Source organism: Chiloscyllium punctatum, chromosome 26, assembly GCF_047496795.1.
Source record: "Chiloscyllium punctatum isolate Juve2018m chromosome 26, sChiPun1.3, whole genome shotgun sequence".
NCBI classification, from domain to species: domain Eukaryota; kingdom Metazoa; phylum Chordata; class Chondrichthyes; order Orectolobiformes; family Hemiscylliidae; genus Chiloscyllium; species Chiloscyllium punctatum.
Genome location: NC_092764.1, coordinates 28252622 through 28277050, shown reverse-complemented (window position 1 = coordinate 28277050; position 24429 = coordinate 28252622). Strand labels below are relative to the sequence as shown.

The following is a 24429-nucleotide window of genomic DNA, read 5'->3' as shown; positions in this document are numbered from 1 at the left end:
CTCTAAGGCTGTGCCCTCAAATCCTAGTCTCTCCTACCAATGAAAACATCTTCCCAAGATCCACGCTGTCCAGGCCATTCAGTATTCTGTATGTTTCAATTAGATCCTCCCCTTATCCTTCTAAACTTCATCCACTGTGGATCCAGAGTCCTCAAAGGTTCCTCATACATTAAGCTTTTCATTCCTGGGACCATTCCTGCGAACTTCCTCTGAACACACTCCAGGGCCAGTACATCTTTCCTGAGATATGGGGCCCAAAGTTGCACACAATACTGCAAATGTGATCTAACCAGGGCCTTATAGAGCTTCAGAAGTACATCCCTGCTTTTATATTTGTCCTCTCAAAATAAATGCCATCATTGCATTTGCCTTTCTAACTACTGACTCAGCCTGAAAGTTTACATGAATAGAATCCTGTACTAGAACTCACAAGTCTCTTTGCACTTCAGACTTCTGAATTTTCCACCATTTAGAAAATAGTTCATGCCTCTTTTCTTCCTACCAAAATGCATGACCTCACATTGTGCTCCATCTGCCACTTCTTTGCCCAATCTCCAAACCTGTCCAAATCCTTCTGCAGCCTCCCCACCTCCTCAATGCTGCCTGTACCTTACCTATGTTTGTATCATCTGCAAACATACTCAGAATACCCTCATATAAGTGAAAGGTTGTGGTTTCAACACTGAGACTGTGGAACACCACTTGTCACCTGCTGCTATCCTGAGAAGGACACTTTTATCCTCACTCTCTGCTTTATGCCAAACAGCAAAGCTTCTATCCAACTATGCTATCACGCTAGTATCTTGCCTATAACATCATGGGGCCTTATCTTATTCAGTAGCTCTTGTGCAGCACCTTGTCAAAGGCTTTCTTGACATCCAGGTAGATAACATCCATTGGTTCTCCTTGGTATAACCTGCTCATTACTTCCTCAAAAAATCCTAGCAGATTAGTGAGGCATGTTCCTCCCCTTGATGGAACCATGCTGACTTTGCCCTTTTTATCCATACACTTCCAAGTATTCAGAAATCTCATTCTTCACAATGGATTCCAGAATCTTACCCAAGACCGACATTAGGCTATTAGTCTGGAGTTTTCTAGGAGACAGCGAGGTCTGCAGATGCTGGAGATCAGAATTGAGAGTGTGTTGCTGGAAAAGCACAGCAGGTCAGGCAGCATCAGAGGAGCAGGAAAATCCTGACAAAGGGCTCCAGCCCGAAATGTCGATTTTCCTGCACCTTGGATGCTGCCTGACCTGTTATGCTTTTCCAGCAACACACTCTCAAGTCTGTAATTTTCATTCTTTGCCTTTTTAAACAGGAGTGTAATGTTAGCGATTTTCCAGTCCTCTGGGACCCTCCCTGATTCATGTGATTCCTGAAAGATCACCACTAATGCCTCCACTATCTCTACCTATCTCCCTTATAACTCTGGGGTGTAGTCCATCTGGTTGGGGTGATTTATCCATCTTCAAGCCATTCAGATTTTCTCACACCTTCTACTTGATGATGGCCACCATACTCAGCTCTGCTCCCTCACTCGCTTGAATATTTGGGATATTACTCAAGTCTTCCATCGTGAAGACTGACACCAAGTAATTATTCAGATCCTCAGCCATTTCCTTGTTCCCCACTACTATCTCTCCAACATTATTTTCCAGCAGCCCATTGTCCACATTTACCTCTCTTTTGCCCTTTATATATCTGAAGAAACTATTACAGTCTTCCATTAGCTTACCCTCATATTTAATCATCTCCCTCCCATGATCCAGTCATAGTCTAAAGAAATACTGGTTGACTGGAATGCTGGCTAAAGAACTCAAGGTGACTCCCGGATAAAGTGAGTTGTTAAAGTGTGGCGCTAGAAAAGTCACAGCAGATCAGGGAGCATCTGAGGAGCAAGAGAGTCGACATTTCCGGCATAATCCTTCATCAGGACCCAAAATAACTGAAACATCAACTGTCTTTGGGCACAGATAGGCAGTTCTGTGGGGGCGAGAGAGACTCACGTTTGGTATGTTGCCTCCCAGGTGCAAGGGTACGTGACGTCTCTGATAGTTTTTTCCGGGTCCTTAAGGGGGAGGGGGAGCAGCCCAAAGTCGTGGTCCACATTGGCACCAATGACATTGGTAGGAGGAGGGCTGAGGATGTTAGGCAAGCTTTCAGGGAGCTAGGTTGGAAGCTCAGAGTTAGAACAAACAGAGTTGTTGTCTCTGGTTTGTTACCCGTGCCACCTGATAGAGAGTCGAGGAATAGGGAGAGAGAACAGTTAAATGCGTGGCTACAGGGATGGTGCAGGAGGGAGGGATTCCGGTATCTGGATAACTGGGGTTCTTTCGGGGAAAGGTGGGACCTCTATAAACAGGATGGTCTACACCTGAACCTAAGGGGCACCAGTATCCTTGGGGGGGAGGTTTGTAGTGCTCTTGGGGGCGTTTAAACTAACTCTGCAGGGGCATGGGAATCTAGACTGTAGCTTTAGGATGCAGGACCTGGAGTGTAGGGAGGTTAGGAACATGGCATCAATCTCAAAGGAGGGTGCCTGTAAACAGGAAAGTGGCTTGAAGTGTGTATACATCAATACAAGAAGTATACGAAATAAGGTAGGTGAACTTGCAGCGTAGGTTGGTACCTGGGATTTCGATGTTGTGGCTATTACGGAGACATGGGTAGAACAGGGACAGGATTGGCTGTTGCAGGTTCCAGGGTTTAAATGTTTTAGTAGGGTCAGAGGTGGGGCTAAAAGAGGGAGAGGTGTGGCATTGCTTATCAAAGATAGTATTACAGCGGTGGAAAGGACGATGGATGAAGACTCGCCATCTGAGGTAGTTTGGGCTGAGGTTAGGAATAGGAAAGGTAAGGTCACCCTGTTAGGAGTTTTCTACAGGCCTCCTAATAGTCCTAGAGACGTAGAAGAAAGGATTGCGAGGATGATTCAGGAGAAGAGTGAAAGTAATAGGGTGGTTGTTATGGGGGACTTTAACTTTCCAGATATTGACTGGGAAAGCTGTAGCTCGAGTTCGTTAGATGGGTCGGTGTTTGTCCAATGTGTGCAGCAGGGTTTCCTGACACAATATGTAGACAGGCCAACAAGAGGTGAGGCCATACTGGATTTGGTTCTGGGTAACGAACCAGGCCAGGTGTTAGAATTGGAGGTAGGTGAGCACTTTGGGACAGGGACCACAATTCAGTGACTTTGACTCTAGTGATGGAGAGGGATAAGTGTGAACTGCAGGGCAAGAGTTATAGCTGGGGGCAGGGAGATTATGATGCGGTGAGGCACGAGTTTAGGATGCGTGGCTTGGAAGAGAAGGCTTCAAGGCAAGGGCGTAATTGATATGTGGAGCTTGTTCAAGGAGCAACTATTGAGTGTCCTTGATAAGTATGTACCTGTCAGGCAGGAAGGAAAAGGTCGTGTGAGGGAGCCGTGGTTTAATAAGGACTTGGAATCCCTTGTTAAATGGAAGAGGGCGGCCTATGTAAAGATGAGGCGTGAAGGTTCAATTGGGGCGATTGAGAGTTATAAGGTAGCCAGGAAGGATCTGAAGAGAGAGCTAAGAGCAGCAAGGAGGGGACATGAAAAGTCCTTAGTTGGTAGGATTAGGGAAAACCCAAAGGCTTTCTATAGGTATGTCAGGAATAAAAGAATGACTAGGGTAGGAATAGGACCAGTCAAGAATAGTAGTGGGAAGTTGCGTGTGGAGGCTGAAGAGATTGGGGAGACACTGAATGAATACTTTTCGTCAGTATTCACTCAGGAACAGGACATTGTTGCCGATGTGAATACTGAGTCACAATTAATTAGAATGGACTGCTTTGAGGTATGTAGGGAAGAGGTGTTGGAAATTCTGGAAAGGGTGAAAATAGATAAGTCCCCTGGGCCTGATGGCATTTATCCTAGGATTCTCTGGGAAGCAAGGGAGGAGATTGCAGAGCCATTGGCCTTGATTTTTAAGTCCTCGTTGTCTACAGGAATAGTGCCAGAAGACTGCAGGATAGCAAATGTGGTTCCCTTCTTCAAGAAGGGGAGTAGGGATAACCCTAGTAACTATAGGCCGGTGAGTCTCACATCTGCTGTGGGCAAAATCTTAGAGAGAATTGTAAGGGATAGGATTTATGAACATCTGGATAGGAATTATGTGATCAAGGATAGTCAGCATGGTTTTGTGAAGGGCAGGTCGTGCCTCACAAACCTTATTGAATTCTTTGAGAAGGTGACTAAGGAGGTAGACAAGGGTAAAGCGGTAGATGTGGTGTATATGGATTTTAGTAAGGCGTTTGATAAGGTTCCCCATGGTAGGCTACTGCAAAAAATACGGAGGTATGGCATTGAGGGTGAGTTGGAGGTTTGGATTAGGAATTGGCTGGCTGGAAGAAGACAGAGGGTAGTAGTTGATGGTAAAGGTTCATCTTGGAGTGCAGTTACTCGAGGTGTTCCGCAAGGATCTGTTTTGGGACCATTGCTGTTTGTCATTTTTATAAATGACCTGGAGGAGGGGCTAGAAGGTTGGGTGAGCAAGTTTGCGGATGATACGAAAGTCGGCGGAGTTGTTGACAGTGAGGATGGATGTGTCAGGTTACAGTGGGATATAGATAAGTTGCAGAGCTGGGCAGAAAGGTGGCAAATGAAATTCAATGTGGGTAAGTGTGAGGTGATTCACTTTGGTAAGAGTAACAAAAAGATGGGGTACTGGGCTAATGGTCGGATACTTGGTAGTGTGGATGAGCAGAGGGATCTTGGTGTCCATGTACACAGATCTCTGAAAGTTGCCACCCAGGTAAATAGTGCGGTGAAGAAGGCATATGGCGTACTGGCTTTTATTGGTAGAGGAATTGAGTTCTGGAGTCCTGAGGTCATGTTGCAGTTGTATAAGACTCTGGTGCGGCCGCATCTGGAGTATTGTGTGCAGTTTTGGTCGGCATACTATAGGAAGGATGTGGAGGCACTGGAATGGGTGCAGAGGAGGTTTACCAGGATGTTGCCTGGTATGGTAGGAAGATCGTATGAGGAAAGGCTGAGGCACTTGGGGCTGTTTTCATTGGAGAAAAGAAGGTTTAGGGGTGACTTGATAGAGGTGTACAAGATGATTAGGGGTTTAGATAGGGTTGACCATGAGAACCTTTTTCCATGTATGGAGTCAGCTATAACGAGGGTGCATAGCCTTAAATTAAGGGCTGGAAGGTATAGGACAGATGTTAGGGGTAGATTATTTACTCAGCGAGTCGTGAGTTCATGGAATGCCCTGCCAGTAGCAGTGGTGGACTCTCCCTCTTTATGGGCATTTAAATGGGCATTGGATAGGCATATGGAGGATAGTGTGCTAGTGTAGGTTAGGTGGGCTTGGATCGGCACAACATCAAGGGCCAAAGGGCCTGTACTGCGCTGTATTTTTCTATGTTCTATGTTCTATGTCTTGCTCCTCAGATGCTGCCTGACTTGCTGTGCCTTTTACAATGCCACACTTTATTGACTCTGACTCTCCAGTATCTGCAGTCCTAATTGACTCACTTTATCCGGGAGATAATCAGTGTTGAATACTGACCATCACCATCTCTGGGGCAGCGGGTGAGTTTCTCAACCATGTAATGTGTCTCACCATTGAAAACTATCTGGACACCCTGGAACTAAAACTGGGTCATACGTTTTAACTATGGAATGGTCAAGTGGAGCATAACAGTATGCAAAACTGTCCTACTTTAATTTATTGCATGTTCTCAAAGTCAGTTTTATTTGCGTGAGATTTATTCACAAGATTATTGGTAAATTCTAAAAAATTTTTGCTTTATTATTGACTTGTTATTTAAATTGTAAATTTCACACTATTTCACAAAGTGTAACCTGAATAATGTAAAAAGCACATTTTTGCAGTGTGCATAAAATAGCATAAATCATAATCGTAAAAGTAAATTGAACAAATATAAAATTAATTAAAATGCAAAAAGTTTAATTCTTACATGCTATAATATTTAGAGATTAAAGATTAAATGCTATGAAGTCTAGATTGTAAAGGATCACAAATGCTGAGAACACTGTTGCGAATACTTGGAGAAAAATAATCAAAATTTTGAAATCTTTTAAACCTGGTCAGGCATTGTAAAAACAGATAAATTAGATCTTATAAATTATTCATGATCAAAAGTCAAAAAGGGCATTTAAATAGGTTGACTGAGATAAGGCAGATGTTGAAATCTGCAATACTTTAATTAGAAGATCAGAAATTAAATGATCATCAGTATATATTTACTGCTATAAAAACAGATCAACAGATAGAGAATTAGATGCTTTTCATCAACAAATAATAACATTTAAAAGATTAAAAAATAACTTTGATGCTTTTTGGTACTGTAACAATAATCAAAAGTACAGACTATGTCTTTATGTGAAAATTAAAGAAAATATGGGTTTCCTGCACCAACAGTTTAATTAAGGACTAATAGCCTTTCATGGAACAAATGTCAGCTTTTATTAAATGCAGCTATATTTTAATGTAGGTTTGACTGAAAGAAAAGAGCTTCCCAGTACAATGGAAACTTTGAAGAGTTATACTATATAAGATCAGACAGTTATATCTGCCTATCTTGCAACTTCTATCTACATTTCTAACTCAGTTGAATCTTTAGAAAAGAAAAAAGCCAATCAGCTATTTGAATTTTATGACTTTCACTTCTTTGATTAAAAGAAGGTTGCAAACATCAGTTACCAAGCAGCCTGAGGCAAATTACTTTGCAACTTTTGCAAGCTTGATGAGAAAATTCTCACCTGCTTAAAGTCAAATCAGTTTAGATAAATTGCATTACAAATACACCATAAGACATAGGAGCAGAAGTAGTCCATTCTCCCATTGAATCTGGTCCACCATTCAATGAGATCATGGCTGGTCTGATAATCCTTTATTCAACTTTTCTGCCTTTTCCATATTCCTTAATTCCCATACTGATTAAAAATCTGTCTGTCTTAACCTTGAATATACTTAATGACTTAACCTCAACAACCCTCCGTAGTAAAGAATTCCACATATTCACTGCTCTCTGAGAGAAGAAATTCGTCCTTATCTCTGTCTTAATGCACAATCTTCTTTTTGAGACACCGTGGCCCTTGATTCTCCCACAAGGGGAAACAACCTTTCCACATACACCCCACCAAGTCCCTTAGAATCTTAGATGTTTCAAAGAACATAGAACAATTCAGCACAGGAACAAACCTTTTAGTCCACCATGTCTGCGCCAACCATGATACCATCACTGAACTAATCCCATCTGCCTATACATGGTGCATATCTCTCTATACCCTGTCTCTAAATGCCTCATAAAAGTTATTATCATATCTGCTTGTACTAACTCCCCAGCAGCATAGGGACCTACCATCCTCTGAGTAAAATACTTGCCTTGCACATCTCCTTTAAACTTTGCCCTTCTCACCTTAAACCTTTCCCCTCTAGTATTTGACATTTCCACCAATCTATGTCTTTCATAATTTTATATAATTTGCCAGGTCACCCCTCAGCCTCTGACACGCTAGCGAAAGCAATCCAAGTCCAACCTCTCCCTATAACTAATGCACTCTATCCCAAGCAACATTCTGGTAAACTTTGTTTATACCCTTTCCATCCCTTCATCTCCTTCCTATAGTGCGACAACCAGAACTTCACACAATCCTCCAAATGTGGCCTAAGTAAAGTTTTATACTGATGCATCATGCCATGACCAATTAATGTAAGCATGCCATATGCCTTCTTTACCACCTTATTCACTTGTGTTGCCACTTTTAGGGAGCTATGTACTTGCACCCCAAGATCCCTCTAAAGATTAATGCTTCTAAGTGTCTGTCATTTGTTGTTCAATAGGCTGTCTCTCATCCTTCTAAATTCCATTCCCTACAACAGTCCAATCTAGGCAATCTCTCCTCATAAGACAGTTTCTCTAAGCCTGGTATCAGTTTAGTAAATAAAACAAAGAACTGAAGATCTGAAACAAAAACAAAAATTGCTGGCGAAGCTCAGCATGTCTGGTAGCATCTGTGGGAAGAAAAGAGAATTAACATTTTGAGTCCGGTACTGAATCCAGCAGTTCTGATGACTCGAAACATTACCTCTGCTTTCTTCACACATGCTGCCAAACCTGCTGAGTTTCTCCAGCAATTTCTATTTTTGTATCAGTTGAGTGAACCTTTTCTGGACTAGTTCCAATGCCAGTGTATGTTTCTTTGGATAAGTAGCTGAAACTGTTCATAGTAGTCTAACTATTGTCTGACTCATGTCTTGTATAATTTTAACAAAATCCTCTATTTCTTTACTTCATACCCTTTTAAATAAAGACAAACGTTGCATCATGTTACGGCTGTACAAGGCATTGGTAAAGCTACATTTAGAGTACTGTGTACAATTCTGGTTGCCCTGTTATAGGAAGGATGCTATTAAACTGGAAAAGGTGTGAAAAAGATGTACAAGTAAGTTACCGATGCTGGAAGGTTTGTATTATAAGGCTGGCTAGGCTAGCACTTTTATCCTTGGAGCAAAGGAGGCTGAGGGGTGACCTTACAGATGTTTTTAAAATCATGAGGGGCACAGATGAGGTGTGCAGCTAAGGTCTTTTCCCCAATGTAGGAGTCTACAACTAGAGGACATAGGTTTAAGGTGAGAGGGGAAAAATTTAAAAGAGACTGAACAGCAATATTTTCACACAGAAGTTGGTGTGTATGTGGAATGAGCTGCCAGAGGAAGTGGTAGAGGTGAGTACAATTACTATATTTAAAAGATATTTGGATAGGTATATGGATTGGAAATGTTTAGAGGGATATGGGCCAAAGGCAGGCAAACAGGATTAGTTCCATTTAGGAAACCTGGTCTGTATGGACGCGTTGGGCCGAAGGATATGTTTCCATGCTGTATGACTCTATCTGCCTTGCTTATTATCTGCTGAACTTAGGTGCTAGCTTTTCATGATTCATGGACAAGGATTCCCAAACCCCTCTGCTCTGTAGCTGCACTAACAGCTCATACTTTCCTGCATTATAATCCATCCGCTAAATTTTTGCCCACTCGTTTATCCAATCTGTAACCCTCTACAGACTCTTTATGCCATCCTCACCACTTGCCTTCCCAACTATTGTCTGCAACTTGACTATAGTATATTCACTTTCCTCATTCAATGCATTAATATATTTTATGAATAATTGTGGCCCCAGCACTGATTCCTGTGGTAGTCCACCAGTTACAGATTGCCATCCTGAAAATGTACCCCTTACCTCAAATATTAGTTAGCCAAGCGTCTGTCCATGCTAATATAATACCTCAAACATCATCGGCTCTAATCTTATTGAGTAGCCTAATGTGTGGCACCTTATCATACACCTGAAAATCCAAATATATTAGAGTCATAGAGATGTACAGCAGGGAAACAGACCCTTTGGTCTACTTTGTCCATACCAATCAGATATTATAAATTAATCTATTCCCATTTGCCAGCATTTGGCCTATAATCGCTCTAATCCCTTCCTATTCATCTATACATCCAGATGTCTTTTAAATGTTGTAATTGTACCAGCCTCCGCCACTTCCTCTGGCAGCTCATTCCATACACACACTACCCTCTGCGTGAAAAAGTTGCCTCTGAGGTGCCTTTTAAATCTTTCCCCTCTCACCTTAAATCTATGCTGTCTAATTTCGGACTCACCCTATCCGTGTCTCTCATGATTTGTAAACTTCTATCAGCTCATCCCTCAACCTCTGACACTCCAGGGAAAACAGCCCCAGCCTATTCGACCCTGCTTGCTCAAACTCTCTAACCCTGGCAACATTCTTATAAATCTTTTCTGAACCCTTTCTAGTTTCACAACATTTTAACTATAGCAGGGAGACCAGAATTGAATGCAGTATTCCAAAAGTAGCCTAACCAATGTCCTGTACAGCTGCAACATGACCCCCCAACACCTATATTCAATGCACTGGTCGATAAAGGCAAGAGTACCAAATGCTTTCTTCACTGCCCTGTCTACCTGCAACACCGCTTTCAAAAAACTATAAACCTGCACCCCGAGGTTTCTTTGTTTGGCCACACTCCCCAGGACCTTACCATGAAATGTCTAAGTCCTTCCATTCCAAAACACAGCACCTCATATTTACCTAAATTAATCACCATCTGTCACTCCTCGGCCAATTTGCCCATCTGATCAAGATCCTATTGTAATCTGAGGTATATTCTTCTCTATCCACACCTCCAATTTTGGTGTCATCTGCAAACTTACTAACCTTACCTCCTGTATTCACATCCAACTCATTTATATAAATGACTAAAAAGTAGTGGATCCAGCACTGATCCTTGTCAAAGTGGGAGGAAATGAATTTGTTGAGGCAGGAACAGGCCGATACAATGGATACGCTGATCCTATTCCTGCCTCACCGAACTCATTACCTCCTATCTTAACTCTACCTTCTCTCCCCTTAGTCAGACCCTGCCCACGTACATCCATGATTCCTCTGATACCTTCCATCATATTTATAATTTGCAGTTCCCTGGCCCTAACTGCCTCCTGTTCTCCATGGATGACCAAACCCTCTATACCTCCACCCCACCGCGAACCCCCCCACGATGGTCTGAGAGCTCTGAGCTTATTCCTTAACCAGAGGCCTGAACAATCCCTATCCACGACCACTCTCCTCCACCTGACTGAACTTGTTTTCTCTCTGAACAAGTTCTTCTTTAATTCATGTCACTTCTGCCAAGTCAAAGGAGTGGCTGTGGACTCCTACATGGGTCCCAGCTATGCCCTGCCTCTTTATGGGTTATTTGGAACAATCCTTATTCCAGTTCTAACTGGTCCCCACCCACAATTCTTTTTACAGCATTGTTTTGGTGCAGCTTCATGCTCTCGCCTGGGCCTTGAGAAATTTGTTCATTTTCCCTTCAATTTCCACCCCTCTATAATTTTCACATCATCCATTTCTGACACTTCCCTTCCTTTTCATGACCCCCATGTCTCCATTTTGGGGAATAAACTGTCCGCTGCCATCACTACAAAGCTATTGACTTCTAAAGCTGCCATTACTAAAGCTCTTTCCACTCCAAGCCTTACAAGGATATCATCCCGTTCTCCCAGTTCCTTCACTTACATCTAGTCAAGAGGTAGAAGGAAACTTACTTAAGGTTGATGATGCAAGGATCAGACAGGGCTCCAGAGGGTTACAAGGTAGCCAGGAAGGAACTGAAGAATGGACTTAGAAGAGCTAGAATGGGGCATAAAAAAGCCTTGGTGAGTAGGATTAAGGAAAACCCCAAGGCATTCTACAGTTATGTGAGGAACAAGAGGATGGCCAGAGTGAGTGTAGGGCCAATCAGGGATAATAGAGGGAATTTGTGCCTGGAGTCCGAGGAGATAGGAGAGTACCTTAATGAATACTTTGCTTCGTATTCACTACTGAGAGGGACCTTGTCGTTTGTGAGGACAGCGTGAAACAGGCTGATAAGCTCAAACAGGTTGATGTTAAGAAGGAGGATGTGCTGGAAATTTTGAAAAACATAAGGATAGATCTAGGTCAGAAGGGTTATACCCAAAGTGAGAGAAGAGATTGCTATGCCTTTGGCAATAATCTTTGTGTCCTCACTGTTTACTGGAATTGTGCCAGATGATTGGAGGGTGGCAAAAGTTATTCCCTTGTTCAAGAAAAGGAATAGGGACACGCCTGGGAATTACAGACCAGTCAGTCTTATGTTGGTAGTGGACAAATTATTGGAGAGGATTCTGAGACAGGATTTATGATTATTTGGAAAAGCATAGCTTGATTAGAGATAATCAATATGGCTTTGTGAGGGGCAGGTCACGCCTCACAAATCTCGCTGAATCCTTTGGGGATGTGATAAAACACATTGATGAAGGTAGAGCAACGGATGTGGTGTACATGGAATTTAGCAAGATGTTTGGTAAGGTTCCCATGGTAGACTTATTCAGAAAGTAAGGAGGCATTAGAGACAGGGAAGTTTGGCTGTCTGGATATAAAAGTGATTGGCCCATAGAAGACACAGGATGGTAGTAGATGGAAAGTGTTTAGCCTATAGCTTGGTGACCAGTGGTTTTCTGCAGGGATCTGCTCTGGGAGCTCTGCTCTTTGTGAATTTTATAAATGACTTGGATAAGAAAGTGGAAGGGTGGGTAAAGTTTGCCAATGACACAGTGGTTGATGGAGTTGTGGGTAGTGTGGAGGGCCGTTGTAGGTTGCAACAGGACATTGATAGAATGCAGAACTGGGCTGAGAAGTGGCAGGTAGAGTTCAACCTGGAAAAGTGTGAAGTGATTGATTTTGGAAGGTCAAATTTGAATGCAGATTACAGGGTTAAGGGCAGGATTCTTGGCAGAACAGCGGGATGTTGGGATCCATGTACGTAGATCCCTCAAAGTTGCCACCGAAGTTGATAGGGTTGTTAAGGAGGCGTGTGATGCATTGGCTTTCATTAGCAGGGGGATTGAGTTTAAAAGCCACAAGGTTATGCTGCAGCTTTATAAAGCCCTAGTGAGACCACGCTTGGAGTATTGTGTTCGGTTCTGGTCGCTCATTATAAGAAGGATGAGAGGTGACTTGATAGAGGCATACAAGATAATGAGAGGCATAGATAGAGTGGATAACCAGAATTTCTTTACCCAGGGCAGAAATGGCTATCACAAGAGATTGGAGGCACGTTTGGGGAGATTTTTTACACAGAAAGTGGTGGGTGCATGGAATGCACTGCCAGCAATGGTAGTAGAGTCAGATACATTAGGGTCATTTAAGTGACTGTTGGATAGGCACATGGATGATAGTAGAATGTAGGGTGTATAGGTTAGTTTGATCTTAGAGTAGGATAAAAGGTTGGCACAACATTGAGGGCTGTGCTGTACTGTTCCAAGTTCTATGTTCTGACACTGTATCTGTTTAGATGATGCCATCTTCAAAAACTGCTGACATGGCTTCCTTCTTCCATAACCATGGTTTCCTGCCCACTGTGGTTGACAGGGCCCTCAACCACATCTGACCTATCACCCATGCATCCGCCTTTGCCCCTTCCCATCACTCACAACACTTTTCATCCCACCAGGTTCCGCATTCAAAGGATCATTCTCCGCCATTTCAGACAACACCAGCAGAATGCTGTCACCAAATGCATCTTCCCCTCACTCCTCATTTCACTGGAATCATTCCTTCCAGGACACCCTGGTCCATTCCTCCAACACCAACACCACACCTTCCTTCCCATAGCACCTTCACATGTTACTGCAGAAAGTGCAACACCTGCCCCTTAACTTTGTCACTGCTCACCATCCAAGGACTTAAACAGCCTCTCCGGATGATGCGGCATTTCACCTGTATCTCCTCCAATTTAGTGTAAATGCGGACTTGGTGACCATTTTGAAAAACACTTCCGTGTGCAAGCATAAACCCAACCTTCCAGCAGCTGTTCATTTTAACACAACATCTTGCTATCATGCCCACTTGGCTGTCCTCAGCATGCTGCAATGCTCCAGCAAATCACAGCACAAACTTGAGGAGCAACGTCTCATGTTCAAACTCTGCGCTTTACAATCTTGTGGGCTCAGTATTGAGTTCAACACCTTCAAATGGGGAACCCATTCCATCCCTTTTAGCTTTGCTTGTTGCATTCTCCGTCATCACATCCTCCACCCCAACTCCAGTGAGACTGTCTATTCTTTGAAGTCTGGCAGTTAGACACACCATTCTTCTGCCATTCTCACATTCCTATCATTTAATTTGAACTATGAACATCCTCCCCCCCCCCTCCCATCCAAGCACTCCAACCTCCCACCTCCCCACGATTGTATAAATGCTGTCCCCTCCACACTTCACTTCAGCTCTGATGAAGAGTCACTTGGATTTGAAATATTTGCTTGCTTTCTCTCAGGATGCTGCCTGACCCACTGTGATCTCTGGCATTTTTATTTTCAGTAAGGAAATCAGAGTGCATACCTGATGGATTCAGCTTGCCACTTGATTTGAATGACCTCAATGCGTGACACTGGGCAACTACATTTTAGGGCACAATTCACAATCAGTTTGCACACATCCATCGTTCACTGACATTGGCATCTGTCACTTGACAACCTACATCTGTTCTCTGGGAACACAACATCAGACCTGCTACCTGGCAGGGGTGGAGTGTGTCATATTACATTCTTAAATTCACTCAGGCCTGTTCTTCTATAGGAGCCTCTTGGTGTTGAAAAAGATCTGAAGTCAGCCAGAGATCAGGGAGAAAAAATAAAATGTCAGAGAGAAATCCAACAGGTAGCAGTCTGGAGAACACCGTTGAAGGTTGCAACTTTCTGTAACTCTCCTGGCTTGAAATGTCCTTCTGCTCATGTCTCTTTCTTGGCTAGTAAGATTTCAGGAGTTTTTGCTCTCTCTGTGAGATGCTGGGGTCTCCTCTACTCATCCTCTTCCTCGTCCTAGCTCTGCCTTGTTCTGCAGAAAGAGATGGTGAAAGTGAGATTGTTTTGAATGGAGGTGTGTAGAGCTTTTGCATATGGTAGATCTGTTCAAAGAAAAAAAATTAGAATGTGGCTGGAGAGGTAGAGGAAATAAAGAAAATGCACATGGCATGCAGGAAAATTGGTGGAAGGTGTTAGCAATGTTCAATTATTAGGAAATGACAAAAGAATACTCGTGGTGTGTGGCATGAAAAGAGGAAAGTAAGAGGTGAGATTGTTTGAAATGATAAAGAATGATGTCTTAGTGTCCTTTTACAATTGTATAGGCATGGATCCCAACAGTGTGGAAACAGGCCCTTCGGCCCAACAAGTCCACACCGACCCTCTGGAGAGTAACCCATCCAAACCCATTCTCCTATATTTACCCCTGACTAATGCACCTAAACAACACATCCCTGAACACTATGGGCAATTTATATGGCCCATCCACCTAACTTGCACATCTCTGGATTATGGGAGGAAACCGGAGCAAACCCACACAGGCACGGGGAGAACGTGCAACTCCACACACAGTCGTCCGAGGCTGGAATCGAACCTGGATCCCTGGTGCTGCAAGGCAGCAGTGCTAACCATACAACCACCATGCTGCCCACCATGTTAAAGATATGATAGAAGGGTAAAAGTAGTTGAGTGTGATGGGAATGGAAAGAGAGTTTTGTCATCAGGTGGCATTGAGAAAAGTAGAGAAATGATGACATCTAATCACTCTTGTGGCATTTGATGAAATTAAACCCCATTCTACCTTGAATCCAGAGAGGGGCTGGGACAGACATCTTAAGCCCCATTACCGTTCCTGGCCTGTGACTCCAGTCCTACTCCCAACCAGTGAAAATGATCCCGTCCACAACATGTTCAGAACTTTTGGGGAAAGCTGATTTAATGTCAAATATCTACATATGCTGGCAAACTCATAAATGGAGGGAAAATGCAACAAATGTGGCAAAATGTGTCTCTGACAATTTGATGACTTGATCAATTGTTACAATAATGAGTTTTATAAGTTATCATGTTCTAAATCGCTAGTGGTCACGTGACTTACTCTGAAGTTCTCGAGGCAGTAACAATCAAACCACCAGACTTAGTGATCAAAAGATGGCGAGACTGTTTTGCAGGGAAGAAGGTATAAGATCTGTGATTGGTGATAATAGCAGCCACATGTTAACAGTGGAGAATCTGTGTCTCCATAGTTACACAAAATTGTTGAGAATGTCAGGTTGCAAACAGTTGTGCTCTAAATTGACCATTTTATTCCAAAATGAAAGCGAGCTGGGCTCTTAAAGGTTGCTAGTTAGCATTTCTACTTTATGATCCTTGTATTCCACATTGCTTTGTTGAAGAACGCAGAGGAAGCCATTTTTAAGATCAGATGAAGGCTTCTCTACAAATAAATAAAAATTACAGTGAGGTAGCATTCTGTGTGGTCAGCAGCGGAAGGAGAACACTTGCCTTTGCAAACTAACACAATCAGATGTCCTTTTATGTCCTTTAGTTGAAGAGACATGTCTCACAGTCACCTCAGGATTCCAGGAGATTAATCCTGGCATGACTAGAGGATAAAGACTTATTTGGGTACACTTTCCTGCTGGTCGTGGATTTATGTTATTGTTATTTCTTTCTTCAAAATCAAAGGTAAGGGTTTGGAAGCAGTCACTCAATGTTACTACTTTAAGAATACACAAATATAAACCTGTTAGAAGCTGAGAGCTATAAAGACTAACTTTGTTAAGAGTTCAATGTGTGATTAATATAAAAGTGAAATGTACCTTTCTGCAGTTGCCTACAAAAGTAATATTTACTTAATATGTTTTTAGTCATTGGTTATAATAAAGAACTTAAAACATGAAATCTTGTTGTGTGATCTTGCGAGCTAGCTATCTAACTGAAGTGCAAATTTCTCTCTGAATATTATAAGACCATACAAGGATCATAACACTATCATTTGGAGAACATGGCTAGAGACCCCAAAGAAAATGAATAACATAAAGTGGAAACACTCAAATAAAAACAAAGTTCTGCTGATGCTGGAGATATAAAATAAAACTGAAAATGCAAGAGAACCAGAAGAAGAGCCATATTGGACTTGAAACATTAACTTTGTTGTCTCCTCAGATGTTGCGAGACCTGCTGAGTTTCTCCAATACTTTCTGTTTCTATAATATAAAGAGGGAATAGGTAGATTTTAGCAGCACGCAATACCCATGAGATTGATGATTATTAAGTATTTGTTCGGACACTGCACTAATTTACAAATCTTAGGAATCAGCAAGTAACATAGGAATGAAACACTATGTAAATTATATCATACATACCATGATGATCAATGGACATCATATAAAAATGATGCTACAAATCCTCAATTAAATTATATCAATTTAAATGGTTCCATGGTTAACAATATACTAGTAGTTATGGCTCTGACATAAATGGAAATGGAGGAGCCTATCAATTTCGGTAAAATGGGTTAAAACTGGCAGTTGCATCAGGAAGCTGGCTCCAATCCAATCATTTATGTGTTTACCTCAAGATCACTAACTTGCTTGCATGCAACTTCTCAAGAAAGATTTATTAACATACGCTAATCACTCAATTTCAACTTGCACTCAAATTTAAGTGTGTATCCATTTACTTCCAGGGTGTTCCTGAGCTTTGCTAGTGAAAGCAAAGTAAGAACACACTGTCAACTGAGGCACCTGAATCAAACTCAAGAAAATATTGTTATAAATTCTCAATGCTCACAGCTGCTTACTTATCTGTGTCACAAGGTTATGTAGTTCTGTTTTTGAAAGCATAATTTTTAAAACTTGCAGCAAATTGGAACTGCTGTCTTTACTTCTTCTATTATATCCCAAAGAAATTGGTCCAGTTCCCATGGAAATAATTATAGAAATATGGGGAGGAGTCTGACATTTTGGTAATTACCCTTCTTCAGGAATGGGAGTGGGGTTCCGGTGAGTTTCAGATCAAGAGGGGGTGAAGATTATGGGTGGGGAGAGGAGCGGAGTTGTGATGTCGTGATTGGTGAATACAGGTGGTAGGTACAACCTGATTGGTTGGTAGGAGGAATGAATCCGGTTGGTAGCTGGAAAGATGGGTCGATCAGTGGGATGGAAGGGATGAGGCAGGGCTGGAATGGGAGTGGGGGATGGGTGGGAAGGTTATTTGAAATTGGAGAACTCAAAGTTGAGTCCTCTGAGCTGTAGGTTGCCCAGATGGAAGATGAGTTCTTGCGGTCTGATTCACTGGCAATGGAGGAGACCGAGGATGGACATGTTGGAGAGGTAGTGGGAAGGGCAATTGAAATGAGCTGTGACTGGGAGGTCATGCTTGTACTAATGGGCCCAGCTGAGATGCTCAGTGAAACGTGCCCTTAGTTGACATTTGGTCTATCAATACACAGACTCGTTGTCAGGTGGATATAATAACAAGTAATATGATATTCTTTATCAGTGAACTGAAAGAAACAACTTTTAAACTATCTATCTATCTCATAAACCTCACATTCATAACACGTTATTAATATAAATCAAAAGGATCAATGGTTCTGGTACTGATTTCTGAGGAATGCAACTCTGTATCTCCCATCGGTTTGAAAAAGATTCATTCACAGCGATTTTGCTTTCTGTCCCATAGCCAATTTTGTACTAATATTGCTATTCTCTTTTTAGTCCAATGACTTTATTTATTCCTAGTGAGTTTTCATGGGCACCAACGCTTCAGCCAGAGGACACAAAGAGATTTGTCCCGACATGGCTGGGGAATTAATTATCAAAAAGGGTTGTGCCATAGGATGTTAATATGGAAATTCTGGGAAGGCAGATGGAAAAGACCTTCAAGAGTTACTTGATGTTATGACTGGGTAAAGTATGGACGGAGAATCCCATTGGAAGCCAGGAGTAACTTTGAACTGCTTTTTTTCATAAAGAAGTCAATTCTGTAGAAAGTAATTTAAAACTGTGATGTGGGTATTTTGAGTACAACAAATTACTAATAAGAAATGTATTTTTTGTGATTTTGAGCAGTGGTTGCCTACAGAATAATGCTTAGTTAATGTTGATTTCATTTTATTTGGTGCAGTAGAAGTCTTAAAATGTAAAATTTTATTATGGAATTTCTTTAAGTTGGTCATTGAGAATTCAAATATCCTTTAAACATTGTCAGCCTCTACAGGGATCCTAACACCTGAATCTAGATATGTTTGGCCTAATTTCAAAGTTCATGAAATTTTGAAGTACAGTAATCATTGAGAAAAACAGGAACAGACTTCAGGTGAACTCATGAATTAGATAAACAAATTGCAGATTAAATTCAATGTAAATGTGTGTAAAATTATATATATTTGTAGAGGAAAATATGTAGAGTGACAATATGAACTGAACTGTGTAATTTTGAAGGGAGCATGAAAAAGCGAGAGGATAGTGGGTGTAATTTGCAAAAATCCTAGAAGGAATCCGTAAAAGATTGAGAAGCCTGTTAAAAGAGCAGAAAACTTTATTAAGAAAGGGATAGAATAATAGGGCCGTTGTATTAGTCTTTTATAAAACCCTGGTTAGGCGGAATAGTTTTAGAGTGCTGTTAAAGAAGATGCAGAAGAGATTTACTGGAAGAGTGCCAGACAGGAGGGGTTTCAGAATAGCTCAGGGCAGAGAGGATAAAGAGAAGACTAGATGGGGTGTTCAAAATCAAGCATAATTTTGAAAGAATAGACAGTGAGAAAACAGAAATGACGTGAGGAATAGGTATTTTACAAAGTAAGTTGTTATGATCTGGAATATACTGCCTGAAAAATATGGTAGAGGCAAACTCAATAGTAACTTTCAAAAGGGAATTGGATAAACACTTGACAGAAAAACAAATCATATCTATTTGGATTAAACAAGGAAATATGATTAATTGGATAATTCTACCAAAGAAGTGTCATTGGCATGATGGACTGAGTGATTTCCTGCTGTGCTGGATCAATGCACCAACATACTGTACTGACCTTGAAAGCAATTGCTTCATGAGGAAATTCCTACCCTTTTGAGGTTAAATATCCCAGTTATATTTAGAAACCAGCATTACATAAATTTCTATTCAGCCTGTCATTGTTCTAAAATAAAACTGGCAATTAAAATACTAAATAATGCACAATGTCATGTGAATTTTCCCTTTTAATCTTTACAGAGATGTCTGTCAAAAAGAAAGTTGTGAGAAATATGCCAGTATAGATTTGCAAAACATTATCAGCATAATTTCCAATGTCCAAATTTTATTAATTCAAAATTAAAGCAAGTATTTTCAATATGATGTAATAACTGAAATCCTGACCTTGGCAATTCTCAAAGAGTTTTCAAGTCCCTCTTTACCTCTCTAGCTTGATATTGCTAAGTTATTGCAAAAAAAACTTTACAAGGTCAAATTGAAGATATGGAAAAAATAAGCTGCCAAATTGAGATCAATATCATCTTTAGGAAAACTGCTTTAGTCACCAAGTTGCACTTAATGACCCAAATTAAATCCTTTGGACCTTCTGTGTCCTCTCTACCTTTAAATATAAGTGGCAGGAAAGAGTTAGGCAGTGAGTCAATAACAGTAAAAAGTCTTGTATCTGCACTTATAATTGATGTGTCAGATGATAATAGTTTAAAAATCCTCCTTTCCAGAAACAGCACCAAATGATGTAATAAGAAAAGTAATTGTTGAGAAAACAATATTTCAAGATGGTGCAAAATCCGAATTTCACTTCTAAATTACACAAAAGGTCCAAATCAATTTTTACACATTCATTTTTGCACTAATTAATGTGAAGGTTGTTCATCTTTTAGCATGTGGTTTGATGCCACACTGAGTTTTTCATGGATATTCAAGCTCTGACCTATTGTTACATCAGGTATGTTCTTGCCCATGTGCTCTCGATGTTTCTTCCAGAGTGTGGATAGTATAATTGTAGTCTGATCGAGTGTTCATTCTAACTCCATCTGCATTGCTATTTATGCTGAGCTATGTGCAGCTATTTAAAAACATTGCAACATTGCACCAGGGTCCCAACACAACACACTACCCCCAAGCATTTCTCCCCCCATAATAAACATTGATTACAAGTTACATTCATTCAAAAATGATTTACTTAGGTTATTACCTTTTACAATATTTCCTGTAAATGTTGTTTTTATCTCTCTCATCCCTCCCCAAGTTTTCGACTTGATTCATTTGTGCCAATGGTTGGGTAAAGAAATTCCATGACCTAGATAGAAACATTTGAGATTTTTAAAAAACTTGGTTCTTTATATCAGAAATTCAGTTGATCTGGTGAAGAAAGTTGTGGCGATGTAACTTTGCTCCCATGCTGTTATGATGTCAAACTTAATTTGTTTTGTATTGATCAGTTGTCTACGTAACACACGATCTGATGTTGATCCCATATAATAGGGAAGTTTGTTAATGCGTGCTATATTTGATTTTAGATCCAATGCTAACACCATTTGATATCTTAGGAATTATGTTTTCTGTGTTTGCCAATTTACTAATTTATCAAATGAATCTGAGACCTTAAATTTTCCTGATGGAAAGATTGGTTCAAGCAAATTTTGTTACATCACTTAATTGTTGATAGACACTTCAATTTGTTGATTACCTTGGTTTGCATAATATTATTAGGATTTTGACTTCCTTGTGCTACACTTATTTTGTTGTCTTCTGTTACTCTAACTAGATTAAAGTTGTTGTTGAATCTTTGTTGTAATGAAGATTGTTATCACAGTAAAACTGACAACTTTTAAATTTTCTGTTTCCTTTAAACTTGTTGCTTTACCAGTACGGCTTATGTATGAAGCTATTCCTTTTCCATAATAGCTGGAGAATTTCTAAAAATCTATTGGTAGAATTTTTTTGAAATGGCTTCCCTCAACAAGATTCAATAAATCTCTGATTCTGCCAAAGATGTCTGCCTGATGTCATTGGTGCCAATTTGTTTCTTCCTCCAAGAACTCAAAACCACTTGGTCAGATTTGTGCCTGTTTTCTTCATCTGATGTTTCATATTTTTGAATGAATGAAATAGATAAAGCTTCTTAATTGCCAAATAAAGTTTGAATATTTTGTTCGAACCTTTGAAATAATAGATTGCACGACCTTCACTTAGAGTTTTGTTACTTCTAATTGCAATGACAGTCTTTATTCCCAATTCTTTTTCTTCTTTAATTGATTTTCTTTTAGCCTTCAGTTGAAGAATTATCTTAACTTGCTGTTAATGTTTTCATTGATTAAATAGTTCAGATATGTGTAGCTAGATGTTAGAAGTCTTAACTGTGCTCCTCAGCCTAGGTCTTTTAAGTATAAACAAAATTCTTTTCATCCCTTCCCTTAAGGGATCATATCTGCTCTGGTGTCCAGAAATTGGTTTCTTTTATTGGTAGTCGAAAGGTGTGGCTCTGGAAAAGCACAGTAGGTCAGGCAGCATCCGAGGAGCAGGAGAATCAGTGTTTTCGGCATAAGCCCTTCATCAGGAATGTCCTGATGAAGGGCTTATGCCTAAAAAATCGACTGTCTGGCTCGTTAGATGCTGCCTGACGTACGGTGCCTTTCCAGTGCCACTCTTTTCAACTCTGATCTCCAGCATCTGCAGTCCTGACTTTCTCTTCCTTTCATTGATACTCAATTCAGAATTCGTGCCTTAGCTGCAAGTTGGCTTTTACTGTTCTCACTTGTAGATTTATTTCCCCTTCTTCTATCTATAAAAGGGGATTTGAGACTTAAAGTTTTTTGGTGACATTCCTTTTCAGAGGTCTTTTCCTTCACAGTTGCTGTTTAGCTCCTTGGCTGATCTCCGACTGCTGGCTGGTCATAAATATGAATTAGAGAAATAAGAAATTGAATTCTTCCTTCTCCAGATAATTTAGGGTTTGTTTCTCGATCTACACAGATGTCATAGTTTTCTAGGCCGTGATTCCTGTAGTCGCCACCATCTTTTACTGTGTGGTTTGATGCCACACTATGAGTTTGGGTTCTTGACAGTCTGGTCCAGGAGTAGGCAATGTCATGGTATATCTTCAGGCTTGGATTTCAAAGTAATACTATTTATTATGCATATTACTACAGTCTGATCTATATAGTAAACGTAGATAAAAACCCATCTGGTTCACTTCTGCTCTTTAGGGAGGGAAACTGCCATTCTTACCTGGTCTGGCCTACGTGTGACTCCAGACCCACAGCAATGTGATTGACTCTTAACTGCTCTCTCGGTAATTAGGGATGGGTAATAAATGCTGGTCTAACCAGCAATGCCCTCAGCTGTAAATGAATAAAAAAAGCTCAAGTTATTTTTATATTACATTGGCATCACAAATTTAAAGGAGTACTAGATTAATCTATGCTCTTTGTGTGTCCTTTGTATTTCTTCCAGGCTGTACAGAGTTCTGGTATAGTCTGGTCTACTGTTTTTCCAGAGTGTTCCTTCTTGTCTACTCTAACTACTGCTCACACTATTATTTATGCTCAGTGATTTGTAGCTAAGTGACATTATTACAAGGTTGCTCCAGGGTCCCAACCTGTGGAGAGTGGAACATATTCCATTTTCAGCTGTTTTATTCCACCTCTGTGTGTGGTAAAATGTAGAGCTTTCAACAATGTGCTTCAGGCTCACCTTCATAAGATTGTTCCTGGTACTACATTTCTATTTCCTATAGTATCCTTTTCTATCCTTCTCTATGTGAATGTGCCAATTTGGGCCAACTAATGCTTTGCTGGTTGAAGACTTCCAACAATTACGGGAATCTGTCCTTGTGTTTGCACAGTATGGAGACAACCTAAATTATTTTCTATTTACCTGCCATCAGAAAAGAAAATGTCCCTGAGTTAGTTTCTTGTAATATATCAGAGATAAAAGACAGTATTCTAGCCAACCACAAACATTACTTGAAGCATTAATGCATCCCATTGCATCCACTTTTCCAACCAAAATACAACATTGATATTATGTTGGGCCATAATAAAGAAAAACTATTGGTTGAAGAGTCACTCCAGGGATGAAGGAACAATGCAGCTCAATCTGGCATTCATCCTTTTGGCTGCATATTAAATAGGAATTTTAATAGTGGATTGTGAAACGAATTCCTATTGATATTGATATCTTACATGAACACTTGACCCACTGAAAAATATCAATGCACTTTTGTGCAGACTGATACTTTAATGCAGCACAAAGAATGTTGCATTTCGGAAGTACCATCTTTCGAAGAAAAAGATCCAATACCTTTGTAATAAGATACTGTTGGCTTCTTTAGCTGCACATAAAAGATGTCATGTCATTATCTATTATCCTGGTTAATATTCATCTGCCAATCAACACTATGAAAAACATATCAGCTGCTCATTTTGCTTATTGCCGTGCTCACGTTAGCTTCATGTTTGATTAATATACAAGTGACTACATCTCAAAGGCAATTAATTGATTACAAAGTGGTTTTCAATATCATAAGGATGAGAAAGGTGCTATTTAAACATATTTATCTTTTCCTCATTCATTGTGCACTCATACAGCTTTTATATTTAGAATATATTTTGCAACTGACACTAAAGGATAAAGCTTCAGTATTTAGGTTTTAGCAAATAGTATTTCTTTAAATTCATTATACCATTTTTAAAAAAGTATCTGCTTTAACTTTTGACATTTTTGTAAGCCTTAAGCATCATGAAACATTTTATCAATTTTGTTATGCTCCAGTCAAATGCAATTGTTCCTGACTCCAGTAAAATTTAATGCTGTAATGCAAATCTACATAATATTAGTGCAGGAAGCATTATGAAAAGGGACTGCCTCAGCTAGGAGTTATTTTATTGAGAAATGCATCACCTCAGATGTTTGTCAGAAGAAAATGCATTAGAATACACTCAGCTATCATCACTTCCTGCTTGTCACCATGGATTATACTGGAAAACTGCAGATAACAATAAAGGAAAGCACGTTCTCTATTACATTCAA

General features: G+C 40.4%; 1 long non-coding RNA gene across 1 annotated transcript in view; it reads left to right on the top strand.

The window, feature by feature from the left end:
- The window catches only part of LOC140496357 (uncharacterized), a 241284-nt gene extending 224967 nt beyond the window's left edge, over positions 1 to 16317 (top strand). The window contains exon 3 of the long non-coding RNA XR_011964251.1: positions 15962 to 16317. This is a non-coding gene — a long non-coding RNA (uncharacterized lncRNA). The remainder of the gene's footprint in view (positions 1 to 15961) is intronic.
- The last annotated feature ends 8112 nt before the right edge of the window (positions 16318 to 24429 follow it).